This window comes from Balaenoptera physalus, assembly GCF_965194825.1.
Source record: "Balaenoptera physalus genome assembly, chromosome: 14".
Lineage (NCBI taxonomy): Eukaryota > Metazoa > Chordata > Mammalia > Artiodactyla > Balaenopteridae > Balaenoptera > Balaenoptera physalus.
This window is the reverse complement of record NC_138893.1, coordinates 28,847,742-28,871,514: the sequence shown is the minus strand read 5'-3', so window position 1 is coordinate 28,871,514 and position 23,773 is coordinate 28,847,742. Positions and strand designations below refer to the sequence as shown.

Genomic DNA, 23,773 nt, shown 5'->3' with positions numbered 1-23,773 from the left:
ACATGGTATATCTCTCCATCTGTTGGTATCATCTTTAATTTCTTTCATCAGTGTCTTATGCATACAGGTCTTTTGTCTCCCTAGGTAGGTTTATTCCTAGGTATTTTATTCTTTTTGTTGCAGTGGTAAATGGGAGTGTTTCCATAATTTCTCTTTCAGATTTTTCATCATTAGTGTATAGGAATGCAAGAGATTTCTGTGCATTAATTTTGTATCCTGCAACTTTACCATATTCATTAATTAGCTCTAGCAGTTTTCTGGTAGCAGTTTTAGGATTCTCTTTGTATAGTATCATGCCATTTGCAACCAGCGACAGTTTTACTTCTTCTTTTCCAATTTGTATTCCTTTTATTTCTTTTTCTTCTCTGATTGCCGTGGCGAGAACTTCCAGAACTATGTTGAATAATAGTGGTGAGAGTGGACGTCCTTGTCTCATTCCTGATCTTAGAGGAAATGCTTTCAGTTTTTCACCATTGAGAATGATGTTTGCTGTGGGTTTGTCATATATGGCCTTTATTATGTTGAGGTAGGTTCCCTCTATGCCCACTTTCTGGAGAGTTTTTATCATAAATGGGTGTTGAATTTTGTCAAAAGCTTTTTCTGCATCTATTGAGATGATCATATGGTTTTTCTTCTTCAGTTTGTTAATATGGTGTATCACACTGATTGATTTGCGTATATTGAAGAATTCTTGCATCCCTGGGATAAATCCCACTTGATTGTGGTGTATGATCCTTTTAATGTGTTGTTGGATTCTGTTTGCTAGTATTTTGTTGATGATGTTTGCATCTATATTCATCAGTGATATTGGTCTGCAATTTTCTTTTTTTGTAATCTCTTTGTCTGGTGTTGGTATCAGGGTGATGGTGGCCTCATAGAATGAGTTTGGGAGTGTTCCTTCCTCTGCAATTTTTTGGAAGAGTTTGAGAAGGATGGGTGTTAGCTCTTCTCTAAATGTTTGATAGAATTCACCTGTGAAGCCATCTGGTCCTGGACTTTTGTTTGTTGGAAGATTTTTAATCACAGTTTCAATTTCATTACTTGTGATTGGTCTGTTCATACTTTCTGTTTCTTCCTGGTTCAGTCTTGGAAGGTTATACCTTTCTAAGTATTTGTCCATTTCTTCCAGGTTGTCCATTTTATTGGCATAGAGTTGCTTGTAGTAGTGTCTTAGGATGCTTTGTATTTCTGCGGTGTCTGTTGTAACTTCTTCTTTTTCATTTCTAATTTTATTGATTTGAGTCCTCTCCCTCTTTTTCTTGATGAGTCTGGCTAATGGCTTATCAATTTTGTTTATCTTCTCAAAGAACCAGCTTTTAGTTTTATTGATCTTTGCTATTGTTTTCTTTGTTTCTATTTCATTTATTTCCACTCTGATCTTTATGATTTCTTTCCTTCTGCTAACTTTGGGTTTTGTTTGTTCTTCTTTCTCTAGTTTCTTTAGGTGTAAGGTTAGATTGTTTACTTGAGATTTTTCTTGTTTCTTGAGGTAGGCTGGTATAAGCTATAAACTTCCCTCTTAGAACTGCTTTTGCTGCATCCCATAGGTTTTGGACCGTCGTGTTTTCATTGTCATTTGTCTCTAGGTATTTTTTGATTTCCTCTTTGATTTCTTCAGTGATCTCTTGGTTATTTAGTAATGTATTGTTTAGCCTCCATGTGTTTGTGTTTTTTACGTTTTTTTCCCTGTAATTCATTTCTAATCTCATAGCGTTGTGGTCAGAAAAGATGCTTGATACGATTTCAATTTTCTTAAATTTACTGAGACTTGATTTATGACCCAAGATGTGACCTATCCTGGAGAATGTTCCGTGCGCACTTGAGAAGAATGTGTAATGTTCTGTTTTTGGATGGAATGTCCTATAAATATCAATTAAATCTATCTGGTCTATTGTGTCATTTAAAGCTTCTGTTTCCTTATTTATTTTCATTTTGGATGATCTGTCCTTTGGTGTAAGTGAGGTGTTAAAGTCCCCCACCATTACTGTTTTACTGTCAATTTTCTCTTTTATAGCTCTTAGCAGTTGCCTTATGTATTGAGGTGCTCCTATTTTGGGTGCATATATATTTATAATTGTTATATCTTCTTCTTGGATTGATCCCTTGATCATTATGTAGTGTCCTTCCTTGTCTCTTGTAACATTCTTTATTTTAAAGTCTATTTTATCTGATATGAGTATAGCTACTCCAGCTTTCTTTTGATTTCCATTTGCATGGAATATCTTTTTCCATCCCCTCACTTTCAGTCTGTATGTGTCCCTAGGTCTGAAGTGGGTCTCTTGTAGACAGCATATATATGGGTCTTGTCTTTGTATCCATTCAGCAAGCCTGTGTCTTTTGGTTGGAGCATTTAATCCATTCACGTTTAAGGTAATTATTGATATGTATGTTCCTATGACCATTTTCTTCATTGTTTTGGGTTTGTTTTTGTAGGTCCTTTTCTTCTCTTGTGTTTCCCACTTAGAGAAGTTCCTTTAGCATTTGTTGTAGAGCTGGTTTGGTGGTGCTGAATTCTCTTAGCTTTTGCTTGTCTGTAAAGCTTTTGATTTCTCCATTGAATCTGAATGAGATCCTTGCTGGGTAGAGTAATCTTGGTTGTATGTTCTTCCCTTTCATCGCTTTAAGTATATCATGCCACTCCCTTCTGTCTTGTAGAGTTTCTGCTGAGAAATCAGCTGTTAACCTTATGGGAGTTCCCTTGTATGTTATTTGTTGTTTTTCCCTTGCTGCTTTCAATAATTTTTCTTTGTCTTTAATTTTTGCCACTTTGATTACTATGTGTCTCGGCATGTTTCTCCTTGGGTTTATCCTGTATGGGACTCTCTGCGCTTCCTGGACTTGGGTGGCTATTTCCTTTCCCATGTTAGGGAAGTTTTCGACTATAATCTCTTCAAATATTTTCTCTGGTCCTTTCTCTGTCTCTTCTCCTTCTGGGACCCCTATAATGCGAATGTTGTTGCGTTTAATGTTGTCCCAGAGGTCTCTTAGGCTGTCTTCATTTCTTTTCATTCTTTTTTCTTTAGTCTGTTCCTCAGCAGTGAATTCCACCATTGTGTCTTCCAGGTCACTTATCAGTTCTTCTGCCTCAGTTATTCTGCTATTGATTCCTTCTAGTGTAGTTTTCATTTCAGTTATTGTATTTTTCATCTCTGTTTGTTTGTTCTTTAATTCTTCTAGGTCTTTGTTAATCATTTCTTGCATCTTCTCAATCTTTGCCTCTATTCTTATTCCGAGGTCCTGGATCATCTTCACTATCATTATTCTGAATTCCTTTTGTGGAAGGTTGCCTGTCTCCACTTCATTTAGTTGTTTTTCTGGGGTTTTATCTTGTTCCTTCATCTGGTACATAGCCCTCTGCCTTTTCATCTTGTTTATCTTTCTGTGAATGTGGTTTTTGTTCCACAGGCTGCAGTACTTTAGTTTTTCTTGCTTCTGCTGTCTGCCCTCTGGTGGTTGAGGCTATCTAAGAGGCTTGATGGGAGGCTCTGGTGGTGGGTAGAGCTGGCTGTTGCTCTCGTGGGCAGAGCTCAGTAAAACTTTAATCCACTTGACTGTTGATGGGTGGGGCTGGGTTCCCTCCCTGTTGGTTGTTTTGCCTGAGGCAACCCAACACTGGAGCCTACCTGGTCTCTTTGGTGGGTCTAATGATAGACTCTGGGAGGGCTCACGCCAAGGAGCACTTCCAAGAACTTCTGCTGCCAGTGTCCTTGTCCCCACGGTGAAACAGAGCCACCCCCCGCCTCTGCAGGAGACCCTCCAACACTAGCAGATAGGCCTGGTTCAGTCTCCCCCAGGGTCACTGCTCCTTCCCCTGGGTCCCAATGCACACACTGTTTTGTGTGCGCCCTCCAAGAGGGGTGTCTCTGTTTCCCCCAGTCCTGTCAAAGTCCTGCAATCAGTTCCCACTAAGCTTCAAAGTCTGATTCTCTATGAATTCCTCCTCCTGTTACCAGAACCCCAGTTTGGGAAGCCTGACGTGGGGCTCAGAACTTTCAGTCCAGTGGGTGGACTTCTGTGGTATAAGTGTTTGCCAGTCTGTGAGTCATCCACCCACCAGTTATGGGATTTGATTTTACTCTGATTGCGCCCCTCCTACCGTCTCATTATGGCTTCTCCTTTGTCTCTGGATGTGGGGTATCTTTTTTGGTGAGTTCCAGTGTCTTCCTGTCGATGATTGTCCAGCAGCTAGTTGTGATTCTGGTGTTCTCGCAAGAGGGAGTGAGAGCACGTCCTTCTACTCCGCCATCTTGGTTCCTCTCCCTAATCATTCTTTTTTATTGCTGAGTGATATTTCCTTGTATGGATATACCATAGTTTGTTCATTTATGTGCTGATTGGCATTTGGGGTTTTCAGGTTTTATTGATTATGAATAAAGCTGCTCTGAATGTTCAAGTCCAGGTCTTTGTGTGGACATATGTTTCATTAACTGTGAATACCTAGGGGTGGGATTGCTTGCTCATTGCACAAGTCTATATTTAACTTTTTAGGAACTGTTGAACAGTTCTTTAAAAGGATGGCGCAGTTTTGGATTTCTGCCAGGACCACGTGAGTTACAGTTTTTCTGCATCCTCACCGACACTGGCTGTCCTCAGTCTCTTATTTTAGGCATTCTAGGCGTCTCCTCATCATTTTAATGTGCATTCCCTGATGACTAGTAATATTGAACATCTTTTCATGTCCTTATCAGCCATTTGTAAATCTTCTTTTGTGAAATACCATGTCAATTTTTATGCTTGTTTTTAAATTGTGTTGTGTGTCTTCTTATTACTGAGTTGTAATATAAAATATATTAATAATTATATTCTGGACACAAGTCATTTGTTAGATATATGTATTATTAATATTTTCTCCCACCCTATATTATCTTTTTATTTTACTAATGGTGATTTTCAAAGAGTAGAAGCTTTCCATTTTTTTGAAACTCAACTTATCAAATTTTTTCCTTTTATGGTTAATGGTTTCTGTGTCCTGTGTAAGAAATCTTTGTGTAGTCTATGGTTGTAAAGATATTTTCTCCTAACACTCGATGTATTTTGCTTATTTGTTAAGTGTCTTTTCCCCCCATCCATTAAAACATAAACTCCTTGAGGTAGAGATTTTTGTTGAATTTTTTTATCGCTCAATTGCATCATTCATAGTAGACTCTCAGTAAATATTTACTGAATGAATGAATGTATGATTTTATAATTTTCTTACACATGTATATATAAACAATACATTAGATTATTTTGCATATCTCATAAGGTAATATAGTGAATATGAACTTAAGAAAGAAGCACAGTGGTTCCAGGTGGCATCTAAATAGAAGATACCATTTATTTTTATATACAGTATTCTGTAATATAAATGAACCTCACTCTATTTGTTCTCTCGTTGAGAAGGCTATTTCTAGTTTTTCGTTACTGTGTTATTAATAATGTGACAATGGTTTTACCAAGTTGTCTTGTACATTTGTGTGTATATGTTTCACCTCACACCTGGTTTAGGGGGTTGATAATATTCTTGTTTGCCTGGATGGGAGAAAACCAATCTGTCCCACACAGTTCGTACATTGATAATTGCTCCTTTTAAAGAGCAATTTGACAATATGCACCAAAATTAAACATATACACATCCAAAGACTCAACAATTCTACTTCCAGGAATTTGTCTTGTAAAAATATTTGCATCACTGTGTAAAGTTAAATGCAAAAAAATTTTTAATTGAAGTGTTGTCTGTAATAAACGATTGTATACAAAGAGTAGTTTGTTTTTAAAAATTGAGTTAAAGTCACATGTATTAATATGCAAGAATCTCAACCAATAGCCTGTTAATTGAAAAAGGCAAACTGCAAAACAGTACCTTGAGTATAATGCTATCTTTGTAAAATTTTATATATCTTTGCTAAAGAAATCTTTGAATTTTCATCAAGCTTTTGCTGGTGGTCATCTCTGGGGAGGAGGTTATGAGAGAACTTTTATTTCCTGTTTCAATATTTCTGTATTGCTTGATTTCTAAAAACTCAGTGAGTAGGTATTGCTTTTATATTAGAAAAAAGTAATACTATCACCTTTTGGGGAAAATGTGCTTCATTGAGAGAATTAGTTTTCCAAGTTTCCAACATCTGAGTAACTATCTTTGTTTCTTTTTCGAGATAGTACAGCATGCTTTTTGAACTTATTTTACCAGACGGTATTTATTACCTTCCTTGTTAATTGAGGTTATACTTGAGTGCCTAACATGTGCCAATTTTCATTTGTTGGATTATTCTGTAATTTTGGTTTTTGAAAGGGACATACATTTACATGCTATAGTAAGACAGTGTGAATGAAAACAAAAGCTATGGGTTAAAGATAATTTCAAGTAGAGATCTCCTAAATAATTTTAGGAAGTTTAAGGAAAGAGTTGAAGGTTGGGGACAGGGTAGGTGTGAGAACAGTGGGAGGAGGTTGAGGGGGGAGGGAGCTGGAAAAGGGTGAAGAGGGAAGCAGCACCCGATGGGAAGATTTAAAAGATTTACTTGTGTTCAAGCCGAGATCAAAGCTACACATTTGTAACTAGTGCAGAGAGAGTAAGTAAATCGATTTTCAAACCGTTTCTTAGACATTGGAGGAGAGACTTTTTGGAAGGAGAACTCTAACATACTAGGTACCTTTAAATTTTTTTCGCTGAACGGGTTTACTTACTATTTTCAGTGAAGGGTCTGGCAATGAATCTTGCCCGTTAAGACATGCGTAGAGGCAGGAAACAGGTGAATATGAAAGCAGTCCCATAGTAGAAGCAGGGGATTTCTTATTCAGGACTTCATTCTGATAAATGCAAAGAACAATGACCATTCTTTTTTTTTTTTTTTTTTTTTTAAACATCTTTATTGGCGTGTAATTGCTTTACAATGGTGTGTTAGTTTCTGCTTTATAACAAAGTGAATCAGTTATACGTATACATATGTCCCCATATCTCTTCCCTCTTGTGTCTCCCTCCCTCCCACCCTCTCTATCCCACCCCTCTAGGTGGTCACAAAGCACCGAGCTAATCTCCCTGTGCTATGCGGCTGCTTCCCACTAGCTCTCTATTTTACATTTGGTAGTGTATATATGTCCATGACACTCTCTCACCCTGTCACATCTCACCCCACCCCCTCCCCATATCCTCAAGTCCATTCTCTAGTAGGTCTGTGTCTTTATTCCCGTCTTGCCACTAGGTTCTTCATGACCTTTTTTTTTTTTCCCTTAGATTCCATATATATGTGTTAGCATACTGTATTTGTTTTTCTCTTTCTGGCTCACTTCACTCTGTAGGACAGACTCTAACTCCATCCACCTCATTACAAATACCTCCATTTCATTTCTTTTTATGGCTGAGTAATATTCCATTGTATATATGTGCCACATTTCTTTATCCATTCATCCGATGATGGACACTTAGGTTGCTTCCATGTCCTGGCTATTGTAAATAGAGCTGCAATGAACATTTTGGTACATGACTCTTTTTGAATTATGGTTTTCTCAGGGTATATGCCCAGAAGTGGGATTGCTGGGTCGTATGGTAGTTCTATTTTTAGTTTTTTAAGGAACCTCCATACTGTTCTCCATAGTGGCTGTATCAATTTACATTCCCACCAACAGTGCAAGAGGGTTCCCTTTTGTCCACACCCTCTCCAGCATTTATTGTTTCTAGATTTTTTGATGATGGCCATTCTGACTGGTGTGAGATGATACCTCATTGTAGTTTTGATTTGCATTTCTCTAATGATTAATGATGTTGAGCATTCTTTCATGTGTCTGTTGGCAATCTGTATATCTTCTTTGGAGAAATGTCTATTTAGGTCTTCTGCCCATTTTTGGATTGGGTTGTTCGTTTTTTTGTTATTGAGCTGCGTGAGCTGCTTGTAAATCTTGGAGATTAATCCTTTGTCAGTTGCTTCATTTGCAAATACTTTCTCCCATTCTGAGTGTTGTCTTTTGGTCTTGTTTATGGTTTCCTTTGCTGTGCAAAAGCTTTGAAGTTTCATTAGGTCCCATTTGTTTATTTGTGTTTTTATTTCCATTTCTCTAGGAGCTGGGTCAAAAAGGATCTTGCTGTGATTTATGTCATAGAGTGTTCTGCCTATGTTTTCCTCTAAGAGTTTGATAGTGTCTGGCCTTACACTTAGGTCTTTAATCCATTTTGAGTTTATTTTTGTGTATGGTGTCAGGAAGTGTTCTAATTTCATACTTTTACATGTACCTGTCCAATTTTCCCAGCACCACTTATTGAAGAGGCTGTCTTTTCTCCATTGTATATGCTTGCCTCCTTTATGTGTGTGGGTTTATCTCTGGGCTTTCTATCCTGTTCCATTGATCTATATTTCTCTTTTTGTGCCAGTACCAAACTGTCTTGATTACTGTAGCTTTGTAATATAGTCTGAAGTCAGGGAGCCTGATTCCTCCAGCTCCATTTTTCGTTCTCAAGATTGTTTTGGCTATTCGGGGTCTTTTGTGTTTCCATACAAATTGTGAAATTTTTTGTTCTAGTTCTGTGAAAAATGCCAGTGGTAGTTTGATGGGGATTGCATTGAATCTGTAGATTGCTTTGGGTAGTAGAGTCATTTTCACAATGTTGATTCTTCCAATACAAGAACATGGTATATCTCTCCATCTATTTGTATCATCTTTAATTTCTTTCATCAGTGTCCTATAATTTTCTGCATACAGCTCTTTTGTCTCCTTAGGTAGGTTTATTCCTAGATATTTTATTCTTTTTGTTGCAATGGTAAACGGGAGTGTTTTCTTAATTTCAATTTCAGATTTTTCATCATTAGTGTATAGGAATGCCAGAGATTTCTGTGCATTAATTTTGTATCCTGCAACTTTACCAAATTCATTGATTAGCTCTAGTAGTTTTCTGGTAGCATCTTTAGGATTCTCTATGTGTAGTATCATGTCATCTGCAAACAGTGACAGCTTTACTACTTCTTTTCCGATTTGGATTCCTTTTATTTCTTTTTCTTCTCTGATTGCTGTGGCTAACACTTCCAAAACTATGTTGAATAATAGTGGCGCGAGTGGGCAACCTTGTCTTGTTCCTGATCTTAGTGGAAATGATTTCAGTTTTTCACCATTGAGGACAATGTTGGCTGTGGGTTTGTCATATATGGCCTTTATTATGTTGAGGAAAGTTCCCTCTATGCCTACTTTCTGCAGGGCTTTTATCATAAATCGGTGTTGAATTTTGTCGAAAGCTTCTCTGCATCTATTGAGATGATCATATGGTTTTTCTCCTTCAATTTGTTAATATGATGTATCACGTTGATTGATTTGCGTATATTGAAGAATCCTTGCATTCCTGGGATAAACCCCACTAGATCATGGTGTATGATCCTTTTAATGTGCTGTTGGATTCTGTTTGCTAGTATTTTGTGGAGGATTTTTGCATCTGAGTTCATCAGTGATATTGGCCTGTAGTTTTCTTTCTTTGTGACATCTTTGTCTGGTTTTGGTATCAGGATGATGGTGGCCTCGTAGAATGAGTTGGGGAGTGTTCCTCCCTCTGCAATATTTTGGAAGAGTTTGAGAAGGATAGGTGTTAGCTCTTCTCTAAATGTTTGATAGAATTTGCCTGTGAAGCTGTCTGGTCCTGGGCTTTTGTTTGTTGGAAGACTTTTAATCACAGTTTCAATTTCAGTGCTTGTGATTGGTCTGTTCATATTTTCTATTTCTTCCTGGTTCAGTCTCGGCAGCTTGTGCATTTCTAAGAATCTGTCCATTTCTTCCAGGTTGTCCATTTTATTGGCATAGAGTGGCTTGTAGTAATCTCTCATGATCGTTTGTATTTCTGCAGTGTCAGTGGTTACTTCTCCTTTTTCATTTCTAATTCTATTGATTTGAGTCTTCTCCCTTTTTCTCTTGATGAGTCTGGCTAATGGCTTATCAATTTTGTTTATCTTCTCAAAGAACCAGCTTTTAGTTTCATTGATTTTTGCTACTGTTTCCTTCATTTCTTTTTCATTTATTTCTGATCTGATCTTTATGATTTCTTTCCTTCTGCTAGTTTTGGGGTTTTTTTGTTCTTCTTTCTCTAATTGCTTTAGGTGCAAGGTTAGGTTGTTTATTCGAGATGTTTCCTGTTTCTTGAGGTAGGCTTGTATTGCTATAAACTTCCCTCTTAGCACTGCTTTTGCTGCATCCCATAGGTTTTGGGTCGTCGTGTCTCCATTGTCATTTGTTTCTAGGTATTTTTTGATTTCCCCTTTGATTTCTTCAGTGATCACTTCGTTATTAAGTAGTGTATTGTGTAGCCTCCATGTGTTTGTATTTTTTACAGATCTTTTCCTGTAATTGATATCTAGTCTCATAGCATTGTGGTTGGAAAAGATAGTTGATACGATTTCAATTTTCTTAAATTTACCAAGGCTTGATTTGTGACCCAAGATATGATCTATCCTGGAGAATGTTCCATGAGCACTTGATAAAAATGTGTATTCTGTTGTTTTTGGGTGGAATGTCCTATAAATATCAATTAAGTCCATCTTGTTTAATGTATCATTTAAAGCTTGTGTTTCCTTATTTATTTTCATTTTGGATGATCTGTCCATTGGTGAAAGTGGGGTGTTAAAGTCCCCTAATATGATTGTGTTGCTGTCGATTTCCCCTTTTATGGCTGTTAGTATTTGCCTTATGTATTGAGGTGCTCCTATGTTGGGTGCATAAATATTTACAATTGTTATACCTTCCTCTTGGATCGATCCCTTGATCATTATATAGTTTCCTTCTTGGTCTCTTGTGATAGTCTTTATTTTAAAGTCTATTTTGTCGATATAAGAATTGCTCCTCCAGCTTTCTTTTGATTTCCATTTGCATGGAATATGTTTTTCCATCCCCTCACTTTCAGTCTGTATGTGTCCCTAGGTCTGAAGTGGGTCTCTTGTAGACAGCATATATATGGGTCTTGTTTTTGTATCCATTCAGCCAGTCTGTGTCTTTTGGTGGGAGCATTTAATCCATTTACATTTAAGGTAATTATCGATATGTATGTTCCTATTCCCATTTTCTTAAATGTTTTGGGTTTGTTATTGTAGGTGTTTTCCTTCTCTTGTGTTTCTTGCCTACAGAAGTTCCTTTAGCATTTGTTGTAAAGCTGGTTTGGTGGTGCTGAACTCTCTCAGCTTTTGCTTGTCTGTAAAGGTTTTAATTTCTCCATCAAATCTGAATGAGATTCTTGCTGGGTAGAGTAATCTTGGTTGTAGGTTTTTCTCCTTCATCACTTTAAGTATATTCTGCCACTCCCTTCTGGCTTGCAGAGTTTCTGCTGAAAGATCAGCTGTTAACCTTATTGGGGATTCCCTTGTGTGTTATTTGTTGTTTTTCCCTTGCTGCTTTCAATATGTTTTCTTTATATTTAATTTTGGGTAGTTTGATTAATATGTGTCTTGGCATGTTTCTCCTTGGATTTATCCTGTATGGGACTCTCTGTGCTTCCAGGATTTGATTAACTATTTCCTTTCCCATATTAGGGGAGTTTTCAACTATAATCTCTTCAAATATTTTCTCAGTCCCTTTCTTTTTCTCTTCTTCTTCTGGGACCCCTATAATTCGAATGTTGGTGCGTTTAATGTTGTCCCAGAGGTCTCTGAGACTGTCCTCAGTTCTTTTCATTCTTTTTTTCTTTATTCTGCTCTGCAGTAGTTATTTCCACCATTTTATCTTCCAGGTCACTTATCCATTCTTCTGCCTCAGTTATTCTGCTATTGATCCCATCTAGAGTATTTTTAATTTCATTTATTGTGTTTTTCATTGTTGCTTGGTTCCTCTTTAATTCTTCTACGTCCTTGTTAAATGTTTCTTGCATTTTGTCTATTCTGTTTCCAAGATTTTGGATCATCTTTACTATCATTATTCTGAATTCTTTTTCAGGTAGAGTACCTATTTCCTCTTCATTTGTTAGGTCTGGTGTGTTTTGACCCTACTCCTTCATCTGCTGTGTGTTTTTCTGTCTTCTCATTTTGCTTATCTTACTGTGTTCGGGGTCTCCTTTTCGCAGGCTGCACGTTCGTAGTTCCCATTGTTTTTGCTATCTGTCCCCAGTGGCTAAGGTTGGTCCAGTGGGTTGTGTAGGCTTCCTGGTGGAGGGAACTAGTACCTGTGTTCTGGTGGATGAGGCTGGATCTTGTCTTTCTGGTGGGCATGTCCACGTCTGGTGGTGTGTTTTGGGGTGTCTGTGGCCTTATTATGATTTTAGGCAGCCTCTCTGCTAATGAATGGGGCTGTGTTCCTGTCTTGCTAGTTGTTTGGCATAGGGTGTCCAGCACTGTAGCTTGCTCGTTGTTGAGTAAAGCTTGGTCTTGATGTTGAGATGGAGATCTCTGAGAGATTTTTTTTTTTTTTTTTTTTTTTTTTTTTTTTAACATCTTTATTGAAGTATAATTGCCTTACAATGGTGTGTTAGCTTCTGCTTTATAACAAAGTGAATCAGTTATACATATACAATATGTTCCCATTTCTCTTCCCTCTTGCATCTCCCTCCCTCCCACCCTCCCCATCCCATCCCTCTAGATGGTCACAAAGCACCGAGCTGATCTCCCTGTGCTATGCGGCTGCTTCCCACTAGTTATCTATTTTACATTTGGTAGTGTATATATGTCCATGACACTCTCTTACCCTGTCACATCTCACCCCACCCCCTCCCCATATCCTCAAGTCCATTCTCTAGTAGGTCTGTGTCTTTATTCCCGTCTTGCCACTAGGTTCTTCATGGCCTTTTTTTTTTTTTTTTCCCCTTAGATTCCGTATATATGTGTTAGCATACTGTATTTGTTTTTCTCTTTCTGACTTACTTCACTCTGTATGACAGACTCTAACTCCATCCACCTCATTACAAATACCTCCATTTCATTTCTTTTTATGGCTGAGTAATATTCCATTGTATATATGTGCCACATCTTCTTTATCCATTCATCCGATGATGGACACTTAGGTTGCTTCCATGTCCTGGCTATTGTAAATAGAGCTGCAATGAACATTTTGGTACATGACTCTTTTTGACCTATGGTTTTCTCAGGGTATATGCCCAGTAGTGGGATTGCTGGGTCGTATGGTAGTTCTATTTGTAGTTTTTTAAGGAACCTCCATACTGTTCTCCATAGTGGCTGTATCAATTTACATTCCCACCAACAGTGCAAGAGTGTTCCCTTTCCTCCACACCCTCTCCAGCATTTATTGTTTCTAGATTTTTTGATGATGGCCATTCTGACCGGTGTGAGATGATATCTCATTGTAGTTTTGATTTGCATTTCTCTAATGATTAATGATGTTGAGCATTCTTTCATGTGTCTGTAGGCCATCTGTATATCTTCTTTGGAGAAATGTCTATTTAGGTCTTCGGCCCATTTTTGGATTGGGTTGTTCGTTTTTTTGTTATTGAGCTGCATGAGCTGCTTGTAAATCTTGGAGATTAATCCTTTGTCAGTTGCTTCATTTGCAAATATTTTCTCCCATTCTGATGGTTGTCTTTTGGTCTTGTTTATGGTTTCCTTTGCTGTGCAAAAGCTTTTAAGTTTCATTAGGTCCCATTTGTTTATTTGTGTTCTTATTTCCATTTCTCTGGGAGCTGGGTCAAAAAGAATCTTGCTGTGATGTATGTCATAGAGTGTTCTGCCTATGTTTTCCTCTAAGAGTTTGATAGTGTCTGCCCTTACACTTAGGTCTTTAATCCATTTTGAGTTTATTTTTGTGCATGGTGTCAGGGAGTGTTCTATTTTCATACTTTTACATGTACCTGTCCAATTTTCCCAGCACCACTTATTGAAGAGGCTGTCTTTTCTCCACTGTATATGCTTGCCTCCTTTATCAAAAATAAGGTGCCCATATGTGTGTGGGTTTATCTCTGGGCTTTCTATCCTGTTCCATTGATCTATATTTCTGTTTTTGTGCCAGTACCAAACTGTCTTGATTACTGAAGCTTTGTAATATAGTCTGAAGTCAGGGAGCCTGATTCCCCCAGCTCCATTTTTCGTTCTCAAGATTGCTTTGGCTATTCGGGGTCTTTTGTGTTTCCATACAAATTGTGAAATTTTTTGTTCTAGTTCTGTGAAAAATGCCAGTGGTAGTTTGATAGGGATTGCATTGAATCTGTAGATTGCTTTGGGTAGTAGAGTCATTTTCACAATGTTGATTCTTCCAATCCAGGAACATGGTATATCTCTCCATCTATTTGTATCATCTTTAATTTCTTTCATCAGTGTCTTATAATTTTCTGCATACAGGTCTTTTGTCTCCTTAGGTAGGTTTATTCCTAGATATTTTATTCTTTTTGTTGCAATGGTAAATGGGAGTGTTTTCTTAATTTCACTTTCAGATTTTTCGTCATTAGTGTATAGAAATGCAAGAGATTTCTGTGCATTAATTTTGTATCCTGCTACTTTACCAAATTCATTGATTAGCTCTAGGAGTTTTCTGGTAGCATCTTTAGGATTCTCTATGTATAGTATCATGTCATCTGCAAATAGTGACAGCTTTACTTCTTCTTTTCCGATTTGGATTCCTTTTATTTCTTTGTCTTCTCTGATTGCTGTGGCTAACACTTCCAAAACTATGTTGAATAATAGTGGTGAGAGTGGGCAACCTTGTCTTGTTCCTGATCTTAGTGGAAATGGTTTCAGTTTTTCACCATTGAGGACAATGTTGGCTGTGGGTTTGTCATATATGGCCTTTATTATGTTGAGGAAAGTTCCCTCTATGCCTACTTTCTGCAGGGCTTTTATCATAAATGAGTGTTGAATTTTGTCGAAAGCTTTCTCTGCATCTATTGAGATGATCATATGGTTTTTCTCCTTCAGTTTGTTAATATGATGTATCACATTGATTGATTTGCGTATATTGAAGAATCCTTGCATTCCTGGGATAAACCCCACTTGATCATGGTGTATGATCCTTTTAATGTGCTGTTGGATTCTGTTTGCTAGTATTTTGTTGAGGATTTTTGCATCTATGTTCATCAGTGATATTGGCCTGTAGTTTTCTTTCTTTGTGACATCTTTGTCTGGTTTTGGTATCAGGGTGATGGTGGCCTCGTAGAATGAGTTTGGGAGTGTTCCTCCCTCTGCAATATTTTGGAAGAGTTTGAGAAGGATAGGTGTTAGCTCTTCTCTAAATGTTTGATAGAATTCACCTGTGAAGCCATCTGGTCCTGGGCTTTTGTTTGTTGGAAGGTTTTTAATCACAGTTTCAATTTCAGTGCTTGTGATTGGTCTGTTCATATTTTCTATTTTTTCCTGGTTCAGTCTCGGCAGTTTGTGCCTTTCTAAGAATCTGTCCATTTCTTCCAGGTTGTCCATTTTATTGGCATAGAGTTGCTTGTAGTAATCTCTCATGATCTTTTGTATTTCTGCAGTGTCAGTGGTTACTTCTCCTTTTTCATTTCTAATTCTATTGATCTGAGTCTTCTCCCTTTTTCTCTTGATGAGTCTGGCTAATGGTTTATCAATTTTGTTTATCTTCTCAAAGAACCAGCTTTTAGTTTCATTGATTTTTGCTATTGTTTCCTTCATTTCTTTTTCATTTATTTCTGACCTGATCTTTATAATTTCTTTCCTTCTGCTGGCTTTGGGGTTTTTTTGTTCTTCTTTCTCTAATTGCTTTAGGTGCAAGGTTAGGTTGTTTATTCGAGATGTTTCCTGTTTCTTGAGGTAGGCTTGTATTGCTATAAACTTCCCTCTTAGCACTGCTTTTGCTGCATCCCATAGGTTTTGGGTCGTCGTGTCTCCATTGTCATTTGTTTCTAGGTATTTTTTGATTTCCCCTTTGATTTCTTCAGTGATCACTTCGTTATTAAGTAGTGTATTGTGTAGCCTCCATGTGTTTGTATTTTTTACAGATCTTTTCCTGTAATTGATATCTAGTCTCATAGCATTGTGGTTGGAAAAGATAGTTGATACGATTTCAATTTTCTTAAATTTACCAAGGCTTGATTTGTGACCCAAGATATGATCTATCCTGGAGAATGTTCCATGAGCACTTGATAAAAATGTGTATTCTGTTGTTTTTGGGTGGAATGTCCTATAAATATCAATTAAGTCCATCTTGTTTAATGTATCATTTAAAGCTTGTGTTTCCTTATTTATTTTCATTTTGGATGATCTGTCCATTGGTGAAAGTGGGGTGTTAAAGTCCCCTAATATGATTGTGTTGCTGTCGATTTCCCCTTTTATGGCTGTTAGTATTTGCCTTATGTATTGAGGTGCTCCTATGTTGGGTGCATAAATATTTACAATTGTTATACCTTCCTCTTGGATCGATCCCTTGATCATTATATAGTTTCCTTCTTGGTCTCTTGTGATAGTCTTTATTTTAAAGTCTATTTTGTCGATATAAGAATTGCTCCTCCAGCTTTCTTTTGATTTCCATTTGCATGGAATATGTTTTTCCATCCCCTCACTTTCAGTCTGTATGTGTCCCTAGGTCTGAAGTGGGTCTCTTGTAGACAGCATATATATGGGTCTTGTTTTTGTATCCATTCAGCCAGTCTGTGTCTTTTGGTGGGAGCATTTAATCCATTTACATTTAAGGTAATTATCGATATGTATGTTCCTATTCCCATTTTCTTAAATGTTTTGGGTTTGTTATTGTAGGTGTTTTCCTTCTCTTGTGTTTCTTGCCTACAGAAGTTCCTTTAGCATTTGTTGTAAAGCTGGTTTGGTGGTGCTGAACTCTCTCAGCTTTTGCTTGTCTGTAAAGGTTTTAATTTCTCCATCAAATCTGAATGAGATTCTTGCTGGGTAGAGTAATCTTGGTTGTAGGTTTTTCTCCTTCATCACTTTAAGTATATTCTGCCACTCCCTTCTGGCTTGCAGAGTTTCTGCTGAAAGATCAGCTGTTAACCTTATTGGGGATTCCCTTGTGTGTTATTTGTTGTTTTTCCCTTGCTGCTTTCAATATGTTTTCTTTATATTTAATTTTGGGTAGTTTGATTAATATGTGTCTTGGCATGTTTCTCCTTGGATTTATCCTGTATGGGACTCTCCGTGCTTCCAGGATTTGATTAACTATTTCCTTTCCCATATTAGGGGAGTTTTCAACTATAATCTCTTCAAATATTTTCTCAGTCCCTTTCTTTTTCTCTTCTTCTTCTGGGACCCCTATAATTCGAATGTTGGTGCGTTTAATGTTGTCCCAGAGGTCTCTGAGACTGTCCTCAGTTCTTTTCATTCTTTTTTTCTTTATTCTGCTCTGCAGTAGTTATTTCCACCATTTTATCTTCCAGGTCACTTATCCATTCTTCTGCCTCAGTTATTCTGCTATTGATCCCATCTAGAGTATTTTTAATTTCATTTATTGTGTTTTTCATTGTTGCTTGGTTCCTCTTTAGTTCTTCTACGTCCTTGTTAAATGTTTCTTGCATTTTGTCTATTCTGTTTCCAAGATTTTGGATCATCTTTACTATCATTATTCTGAATTCTTTTTCAGGTAGAGTACCTATTTCCTCTTCATTTGTTAGGTCTGGTGTGTTTTGACCCTACTCCTTCATCTGCTGTGTGTTTTTCTGTCTTCTCATTTTGCTTATCTTACTGTGTTCGGGGTCTCCTTTTCGCAGGCTGCACGTTCGTAGTTCCCATTGTTTTTGCTATCTGTCCCCAGTGGCTAAGGTTGGTCCAGTGGGTTGTGTAGGCTTCCTGGTGGAGGGAACTAGTACCTGTGTTCTGGTGGATGAGGCTGGATCTTGTCTTTCTGGTGGGCATGTCCACGTCTGGTGGTGTGTTTTGGGGTGTCTGTGGCCTTATTATGATTTTAGGCAGCCTCTCTGCTAATGAATGGGGCTGTGTTCCTGTCTTGCTAGTTGTTTGGCATAGGGTGTCCAGCACTGTAGCTTGCTCGTTGTTGAGTAAAGCTTGGTCTTGATGTTGAGATGGAGATCTCTGAGAGATTTTTGCCGTTTGGTATTACGTAGAGCTGGGAGGTCTCTTGTGGACCAGTGTCCTGAAGTTGGCTCTCCCACCTCAGAGGCACAGCCCTGATGCCTGGCTGGAGCACCAAGAGCCTTTCATCCACACGGCATGAAACTGATATGAAATCATGCTACTGAGAAACTGGCAGATGTTCTTTCCTGCTCTTGACTGAAAGACTCTCCACTGAGGATGCTGGGTACCTTTTCTTTTATACTTCACTGGATTCATCCCCAGTAAATAATAATAACCATGATTCTGATGATGATGATGTAATGTGTAGTATCTCTTGAAAATCCAAAGATTTTCTCATATGAAATCCCTATACTTCTTCTCAATTCTCAGTTTTCTCTCCAACGGTGCTAACTGGCAGAAACACCTCTGTGCCACGGTCTCCAAGGGCTGCTGCCCGCCTTGGCCCCAGCCCAGCAGCCCCTTGGCACCCAGGACGCAGATCACAAAGCCCCAGTGGCGGCCCAGATCTGCTGCAGCCGTGGGCGGGAACCCGACCATTCTTTATAATTAATACTCGATTTATGATCCTGGTTCTTTCATTAGTGGCTGCGAAAGTACAATTTATTTTTCCGTGTACACCCTGGTAACCTATTTAGAATGAGTTTGGAGAAATTTATGGTTAAAAATTTGTTTTTATATGGTAACTTCATCCAGCCTTTCTGTTTGTTCTTTTTATTGCAAACCATTGCTGTTGGAGAACCAGGGACATGGTTATAAGTTATAAAAGAACCTCATTTGGAAGCACACAGTATGTGGCAAATATTATGTATTGACACATAATGAAAATTGCAGTGATTTCATTAATAAATTACAACTCTTAAAGATTCCTATTTATCAGCTATGTTGATAATGAGGGTTGAATTTTTATATGGAGGTCTTAATGTTAGTTGGACCACTCTAGTCCTTTTAAAATTATCTGATTCATTTTCAGGTTTGGATTTGCATTCCGAGAAGGTTGCACTGCATGTTACTGTCAGCGTTAAGTGGAATGATGTGTCCTTTTTCTTACTGTAATGTTCTTCATAGCCCTTTCTGGGCTGCATCTTTGAGGCATCAGCTCAAATGTCTCTTGGCACCTTGGTCTTTTTCTCTTTAGAGCAATGATCACAATTGTAGGAATTGTTTTGGGTTCTCTTGTCATACGTTTGTATCAGCTGCAAGACCAGACTCAATGAGAACTGGACCCGCCTGTCTTGTCCTCCCATACTCTCAGTACTGAGCAGGGTGTCTACCACATAGTAACATTCAAAAAAAGATATTGACAACCAAAGAACAGAGAATGGTTAGAAAAAGGGAGATTGGTGGGAGAGGGAACAGAGAAGGAAAGCGGCGGTTGACAGAAATTTAAGACCATAACCCCTGATGTAATCACTCTTTAAACTGCAAAATGTGCTAAAAAGCTGTAGGGTTTCAAAGGTTTTTGTGTCAGTATGCTTTATTCCATTATATTTGTGTGAATAAGAGAGGTCCATAACAATATAGTCGATTTATGCTATGAGCTGGATTGAGTTAGTTTTTATAGGGCAGCATGGAAGGCAAGTGACAAACATGAGAGTCAAGACACAAAGCATCACATCCTATGGGGTGACCCATGTGAACTAGAAGATGAGCAACATGATGATTCGAACTCATGAGACAAACACTGGAGACCTCTCTTTGCTTATTGGAAGTTTCTATTTTTCACACCTACTGGTAAATAATATGCAGTCTAAGTATTGATAAGCATTGACAGCTGTAGAATAAAATATGCTAAGTTATATATTGTAGGTTAAGACACTACTTATCTTTCATGGTTAAATTATTTGCAACATATTTTAAGGAGTAATACAAAATCCCTTGAATATTTGAATAATGTCAGATCGGCTTGGATCAAACAGTAATTGAATGGTTTTGGGGGGTAGAAAGTGAAGGGACCTCAGCTCGTCTCCTCAGGGAGCTTAGAGTCTAGTTGGATTGAATGTGTCATTGGAATGTAGAAAATATTCTAGACTTGAAACTCCCAAGGATTTCTGAATTTTAAACTGGACCACCTTTATATAACATTTTAAGGTAGTTTTGAAGAACAGGTTACCTGGATACCCATTTACTTGGGAGATGAGTAAGACAGTAAGGATATAAATACATCCATGCATGCAGTACCTTGTTCTGTTCTTTTTTTTTTAAAAATTTATTTATTATTTATTTATTTATTTTTGGCTGCATTGGGTCTTTGTTGCTGTGTGCGGGCTTTCTCTAGTGGCTGCAAGTGGGGGCTACTCTTTGTTGCAGTGCACGGGCTTCTCATTGCGGTGGCTTCTCTTGTTGTGGAGCCCGGGCTCTAGGCGCATGGGCTTCAGTAGTTGTGGCACTCAGGCTCACTAGTTGTGGCTCACAGGCTCTAGAGTGCAGGCTCAGTAGTTGTGGCGCACGGGCTTAGTTGCTCCGTGGCATGTGGGATCTTCCCGGACCAGGGCTCGCACCCGTGTCCCCTGCATTGGCAGGCAGACTCTCAACCACTGCGCCACCAGGGAAGTCCCATTCTGTTCTTTTATTAAATAGTTCAGGCATAACATATATAAAATAATAAATATTCATGTGCCACCACCTGGCTTAAGAAACAAAACGTTGCCAATAAAATTATTTTTCTGCCATTCCATTCCTTTCTCTCCCTCCTCCTTTTGATATAGGTTTGTTTTCTCGAGCCTTAGGTAAATTGTATCATTCTGTACATATCGTTTCACAACTTGCTTTTGTGATTCAACCCCTCTCTGCCCCGATTTATTAATGTAGATATATTTAATTGTAACTTTAATCTTAACTGCTATATAGTATTCCAGTGTATGATTTTATTCATAATTCATCCAGTCCTCTCATGCCAGCCATTGAGCTGGTTTTCAATTTCTCCCAGCTGCAAACTTTCCGTGAATATTCCTGCATATCAACGACTGTAGCTGGGAGTGGAATTCCCACTTCCTGAACTTTACTTCACTTTGCCAAGTTGCTCTCCAAAGAGATTTCCCAACTTGTGCTTCCACTAGCAGTTTAGGAGTGTTGCCTCTCTTTCTGTTCTCTGCCATTGGCAGATTTCAGTTTTTGTAAGTTTGATGACTGTGCAGTCTCACTGTTTGAATTGCATTGTCCTGATCATTGGTGAGACTGCATGTGCTGCATTTGTATTCTGCTTCTGCTGAGTGGCTTGGTCAGACCCTTTAGTGGTGGGGTTTTCTTAAGAATGTATGTAATCTGTAAAAAAAAGAAAAAAAAAACCCCAAATAAAAAACAGCCTAATCAAAAAATGGGCAGAGGACTTAAATAGACCTTTCTCCAAAGAAGACGTACAGATGGCCAAGAGACACATGAAACAATGGCCCACATCGCTAATTATTAGAGAAATGCAAATCAAAATTACAATGAGGTGTCACCTCACACCAGTCAGAATGCCCATCATCAAAAATATCTACAAATAATAATTGCTGGAGAGGGTGTTTAGAAAAGGGAACCCTCCTACGCTGTTGGTGGGAATGTAAATTGGTGCAGCCACTATGGAGAACAGTGGGGAGGTTCCTTAAAAAACTAAAAATAGAGCTACCATATGATCCAGCAATCCCACTTCTGCACATATATCCAGAGAATACTCTAATTAGAAAAGATACATGCACCCCAATGTTCATAGCAGCATAATTTACAATAGCCAAGATGTGGAAGCAACCTAAATGTCCATCAACAGATGAATGGATAAAGAAGATGTGGTATATATACACAATGGAATATTACTCAGCCATAAAAAAGAATGAAATAATGCCATTTGCAGCAACATGGATGGACCTAGAGATTATCATACTAAGTGAAGTAAGTCAGACTGAGAAAGACAAATGTATGATATGATTTGTATGTGGAATCTAAAATATGATGCAAATGAACTTATTTACAAAACAGAAATAAACTCACAGATATAGAGAACAAACTTAAGGTTACCAAAGGGGAAGGGGGCAGGGGAGAGGGAATAAATTAGGAGTTTGGGATTAGCAGATACAAACTACTATGTATAAAGTAGATAAACAGCAAGGTTCTACTGTATAGCACAGGGAACTATTATTCAATATCTTGTAATAAACTATAATGGAAAAAAATCAGAAAAAGATACATATATAAAACTGAATCACTTTGTACACCAGAAACTAACACAACACTGTAAATGAACTATACTTCAATTAAAAAAAAATAGTATATATGCTAAGCACATGTGTTGTGAAAAATGCCCTATCACCACTGTTAACACATCCTGCCATTTCTCACTATATATTCATTTTAAACTTCAGTGACATGCTCTGTGTCAAAAGAAAATAAACAGCAATTTGATTTTGCCTGTCTGATTGTGGAAGATGTTGTCGTCTCACGGGGATTCATTGTTGGTTTCCATTGAAGAGCTCTGAGGCTCCACACCACGAAGCCTGAGCCTGAGAGCACAGACTCTGAGTTAGAGGCCTGGGCTGACAGCCCTGCTCCCCACTTGCGGGTTTTGGGGACCTGAGCAAGCTGCTTTACCTCTTTGAGGCTTGGTCAGCTCCTCTCCCTTCCTTGCTGTGAGGTTTAGACACATGGTTGACTGGTCCAGTACGGTGCCTGCTCTGAGCCAGCCCGCAGTAACCTGTAGTTATTATAATTAGGCAAAAGAAATAGCTTGGAAGAACACTTCTTTGCCTGTTACCTATTAAACATATAGAATTCCAACCAGGGTTTCCATGTAGCAAAAAGTATAAAATAGGTGAACATTTTCAAAATTGTTACCACTACCTTATATCTGTGAAGCCCTTATTCATGTCAATTCACTTTTCAGTATTTTTTAAATCACATTATTTTTTCTTTGCAGTGAATCTGACAGGGAGGGTGGGAAGGTATTATCCCTGTGTTCCTGATGAGGAAAATCTGTGGTGGAGTCAGGGCAAGAGGCAGTGTTTCCTGATTCTTTTACTCTAGGAGGTTTTGTCTTTTGTTTTTTGCTTGTTAGTTTAGTTTTTTTTCGTTTGGTTTTTGATGTCTGAAGTGACTTTTGCCCTTGAAGAGCTTACTAGCAAGGCTGGGAGAAGCAGCTTCCAGCAGTTTGCATTTTATATTGTTTTCTCTTAAAAGATAAAGATGCTTGGGAATAAAAACATGAGAGAATTTTCTAAGGAAACTAAAATGTTTTCAATAAATGATGTACTCTCTGCCCACAGGCTCTGCTAGACTCATCTCCCTGATCCTTCAAAACTCACTTAAGGGCACCTCACCCCCCAGGTTAGATGAGGGGCCCCCTCTGCACCTGCCGCCTCCCCTTTCCCAGTGGCACGTCTCTGGTTTGTATTTGGTGCCAGGGCTCCCTGCTGGTCCCTTAGCACCCTCCCCCCCTCCTTGGTGGTGCTTGGGCCCTTGGGACACAGAGTCAGTGTCCCACCGACGTGCTGAATGAATGGATGAAAACTTACTCCTTGGAAATAAATGTGATGTAGAATATCTGCTTGACATCAAAATGGTCAATAAATTGAACCAGAGGGTAATTGAAATGTCTCATGTATGAAGCACCCACGTTGACTTAATTCTTGGTTTATTTTTATCAGACTTGTTTCGGTTATATACATACAAGCTCAGGGAGGAAGAATCTAGACTGCTAGTTTATCTTGGCTGAATTTTGTTTTCATTAAGAATAAGTGAAAATGCGTAATTCCATTTTTCTTATTCAACGCTATTACAACATTAAAATTTACCAAAAAATGAGCCATAATTCTACCACTCTAATTGTATTTCATTTTTCTAAATTTTTTTCAGTTCTTCTGTCCATATGCATCTGTAGATTTTATCATTATAATCAGTGTCTGTGCAAATCTGTATTCCTCCCTCAGCATACC

The 23,773-nt window shown here is 38.2% G+C and overlaps 1 protein-coding gene across 5 annotated transcripts in view; it reads left to right on the top strand.

The window, feature by feature from the left end:
* The window catches only part of FANK1 (fibronectin type III and ankyrin repeat domains 1), a gene marked incomplete at its 5' end in the record, with an annotated part of 144,991 nt that overhangs the window by 83,650 nt on the left and 37,568 nt on the right, over positions 1-23,773 (top strand). The window lies entirely within an intron of this gene.